Source organism: Hippocampus comes, unplaced genomic scaffold (genome assembly GCF_001891065.2).
Source record: "Hippocampus comes isolate QL1 unplaced genomic scaffold, H_comes_QL1_v1.1 scaffold223, whole genome shotgun sequence".
Lineage (NCBI taxonomy): Eukaryota > Metazoa > Chordata > Actinopteri > Syngnathiformes > Syngnathidae > Hippocampus > Hippocampus comes.
Genome location: NW_017804808.1, coordinates 214,949 through 219,006, shown reverse-complemented (window position 1 = coordinate 219,006; position 4,058 = coordinate 214,949). Strand labels below are relative to the sequence as shown.

The 4,058-nt window shown below is 39.3% G+C and overlaps 1 protein-coding gene across 2 annotated transcripts in view; it reads left to right on the top strand.

The window, feature by feature from the left end:
* Nucleotides 1-4,058, top strand: part of ajm1 (apical junction component 1 homolog) — a 19,043-nt gene that overhangs the window by 4,099 nt on the left and 10,886 nt on the right. The window lies entirely within an intron of this gene.

The following is a 4,058-nucleotide window of genomic DNA, read 5'->3' as shown; positions in this document are numbered from 1 at the left end:
ACAACAGTCATACCCTCGCCTCGCATTCTCATGGCCTCGCCATATCTTGGAGATTTCGAAATTTCGGCCCGAACGGAAGCCACAAAGGGTACACGTGTGCACACAAAAGGAAGATTAATCATTGAATGTCGAGTATTTGAATAGCGTTTTGTGTAAACTAATTCATGTGTGATCGGCCAAGTGCGTGTGTTTTTTTTTTCCGGAATTTTCAGAAAAGTCCACTTTCATCTCTGGAGTTTGCATGTCTCTCCCCGTGCCTGCGTGGGTTTTCTCCAGGTACTCCGGTTTCCTCCCACAATGCATCCAGGTACTCCGCAGCCTGATTGAACATTCTAAATTGTCCCTTGGTGTGAGTGTGAGCGCGGATGGTTGTTCGTCTCTGTGTGCCCTGTGATTGGCTGGCAACCGGTCCAGGGTCTCACCCGCCTACCGCCCGAAGACGGCTGGGATGGGCTCCAGTACCCCCCGCGACTCTTGTGAGGATAAAGCGGACCGAAAATGGATGGATTAATGGATAAATACATTTTTTTAATTTTTGCATGTGGCGAGTTGGAATCGGCAATCTGTGGAGTTAAGATAAATGCTAAATGTACTAATGTATGTTCATTCAGCCTTCCATAAATGTTTTCACTAGATAGAAAAAACATCATCGGAAAAAAAAAAATCATAACTATTTTGCCAAGTAATTAATTGCTTTTACAAGGCTGTAACAGAGTTAATTACTTTTTTGAAAATGTAATTTTTAACCAGTGAATTACTTTTTTAAAGTAAAATGCCCAACACTGTATGTATGCAGTGCGTGTGGGTAAGAGTGCCTGAAACAAATACTGTACAATTTGCAAAGTTGTTTTTAGTGACAGTTGAGGAACACACTTCTGGAGTGTAAACGCAGCCAAAGATATCTAGTGTTTTTTTTGTACGTTATTTTGTGACGTGATGGTGTTCTTTCGTCAAGTCAAGTACAACTTTATTGTCAAATGTGCTGTATGTGCAACATCCAGGTGGGTGGGGTCACGAAATATTCACTGAATGGCCAGATTTAAAACTTACTGCCTACCACTCATATAAATAAATAAATCAGTCAATAAAAAATATTTCCTCGCCCACTGGGTTGGTATCGCCTTCAAGATCGGATCATCTACCAGAGGCCTGGGAGCTTAAGGGTTCTGCGCAGGATCTTAGCTGTTCCCAGTATTGCAATTTTTTGCATTCTGAGTTGTCAGATTTTGGTTTTGGCGTCTGCTGCAGCCATCCATCCATCCAGTTTGGGGGCGAGGAGGTAACTACCCCGATTGCCCCAATCACTTGTGCCACCACAGTTGCCTTTATCCTCCACATTTTCTCCCGTTCTTCCTTTAGTCCTTGGTGTTTCTCCATCTATAAAAGGCTGTTAATTACATGGCTGTGTTGGCATGTCACAAATCATATATATATATATATATATATATATATATGGACCTGGGCCTTTAGTGGGTGTTTTGTGATCTAATCTACCTCTTAATAATGGCATAAACGTCACAATATGTTAAAAAAAAAAAAACCCTCCTCCCAAACAAGCAAACAAACAAATAAAGAAATAAATAAACACTTTATACCCATGGCTACGTTCACACTGAGAACATGTTGCTAAACTGGTCCTAAAAACACCTTTGCAGATTCACCGACGATTGTTTGTGTAGTCTCCCTTCCACCGAGTTCTCGTTTGCATGTGTTTCTTGCCTTCCTCCTGTTGGTCGATCTTCATACTTTCTGTTGTTCTTTATTTATGTTTTTGATATTACTAGTTAGCTGGACTTGTGTAGTTTAGATTTTGTTTTCTAGTGTTTCTTTCCCAGTCTTAGCCCCTCTTCACTTGTGCAGTGTAGAGAGTAGAGAAGTTCTGTAAAAAAAATTTCTTTGCACCTTGTTGTGCTCTCTGTCATTCCTTTTTTTTTGTTCAATTGTCTACCTTGTTTATTACGGTTGCTGTTTTTTTTTTCTCCCTTAGTTTGTACATCGAGTTCAGTGCCTACCTTTTTGTCGGCATTTTATTTTAGTTCTGATCGTTTATGTTCACTAGCTAGCGCTGCATTGGTTGTTGAACAAAAGCTGCGTTAAATTGCTCCTGCTTGGTTCTATTCCTTTGGGGCCTGCATTTTGTTAATACATACCTGAAAAAAAATGAATGGTTTTCTGAAATGGAAAACTGCTACCCTGGTTTTCCCTAGGAATGAAACTGCTGAAGGAGCAGAAATCCAATCAGCCATCACCTATTAGTTAGTATTTAGGTATTGTGTTTGACCAAAACCTGTCATTTAAACCAGGGGTCCCCCAACCGCCGGTCCGCGGACCGGTACCGGTCCGCAGGGCATTTGGTACCGGGCCGCACAGAAAGAACTTGCCTTAATTCCGTTTTATTTATTTCGGAATACGACAGATGTTTTATTTTGAAAAACAACCGCATTCCCCGTTACATCCGTCTGTGTCACGCTTGACACACGTCAAGCCGCGCTTCTCCTTCACGTGACCGATTACGGTAAAAACAAAATTCCAGAGCTCGCAAAATGAGTAATAAAACTGCTGGAGAGCGCAAATGACGGCGGCCTTAAAAGTACGTTCGAGACAACTGGATTAAAGTTATGGCTGAATATATCGCCACAGTAGCACTGTTGCTATTTCCGACATGCTTCCTGTGTGAGGAGGGGGTTTTCTGCAGCAACGGCGACTAAAACAAAATTACGAAGTAGACTGGACATAAAACACACACTTGAGGTGTCATTGTCTCCTATTACCCCGAGATGGGACCGTCTGGTTGCAGAAAATCAAGCTCGGGGCTGTGGTGAGTCGTCATTTTCATGCACTTTGAATTTGCGTTGTATCGTATTTTGAAGGCATTAAACATTACCATTGCGATCAGAGTGTTGTGGCCAGATTAGACGCTACTTGTGTTTATTATTATATTTCGAAAACACCACAGTTTTCATGCAGCTCATACCATATTATTTTGTTGTATTATTTCCGCCACACCTTAAATGCCGGTCCCTGAAAATATTGTCTGACATAAACCGGTCCGTGGGGCAAAAAAGGTTGGGGGCCCCTGATTTAAACCACATATTGAAGGTCTTATTCAAAAAACAAAGCTTAAATTGGGGGATTTTTTTAACGGAACGAATCTTACATTTCTTGCATAGCAAGGACACGTCTTACATTTTTACCTTTTACTGGAAGAAGCAATTGAATAGTGTGTACATTTGTGCTCTGAGTTTTATTACTGGTTGTGGAAATTGTGTTTACTGCAACTGGACAATGTGACTGCTTTTAAAGTCGGGAAATTTGTTCTTGAACTATAATGTATAAATATATGATTTTGTAGATACACATTGCAATGATAATTTTACAGTTTGAGCCCTGCGAGTCCCAGGGACTCGCTGATCAGAAAAGTATGAGTCCCATTATGCATTTAGAGCAGGGGTGTCAAAGTCAAATGGACGGAGGGCCAGATAAAAAATTTTGCTGCAAGCCGAGGGCCGGACTGATCGAATGTTCGTTCATTGAAAATTTTAAAAATGACCACATATTGTTTATTGAACCAAATTTAATTGACTGAAAACCTAACAAATACATTCCAATATGGTCAGATAAATAAAGCAACATTTTTTTATGGCTATGTCAGTAAACTTTAATTTTCAACAGGCACAAAAAAATTCCTTTGTATAAAAATACCCATAACATGAATGAAAGAAGCCGATATTATCCAAGGCACTATCAATAGTCCATATTTTCTCTTTTAGCAAAAGTAGGCTAAATTTACTTAAAAGAAAAACAAATAATAGTACAGTAATTTTCGATCATTTACTCTAATAAAATATTTTTAAAACATAATTGGATTGAAATACAATAAAAAAAAGGTCAAAAATGTATAAACCAAAAACAACACTTTCTTCAAGGAGAAGTAACAAGCAGCGAAAGCAAATATTATACTTTAATTTTTAAACTTAAACTGAGTAAAAACTCTGACTATGTGATTGCACAGTATATTATAAGTAATATTCACTTCTTTGAGGCTGAGGCTGATACTC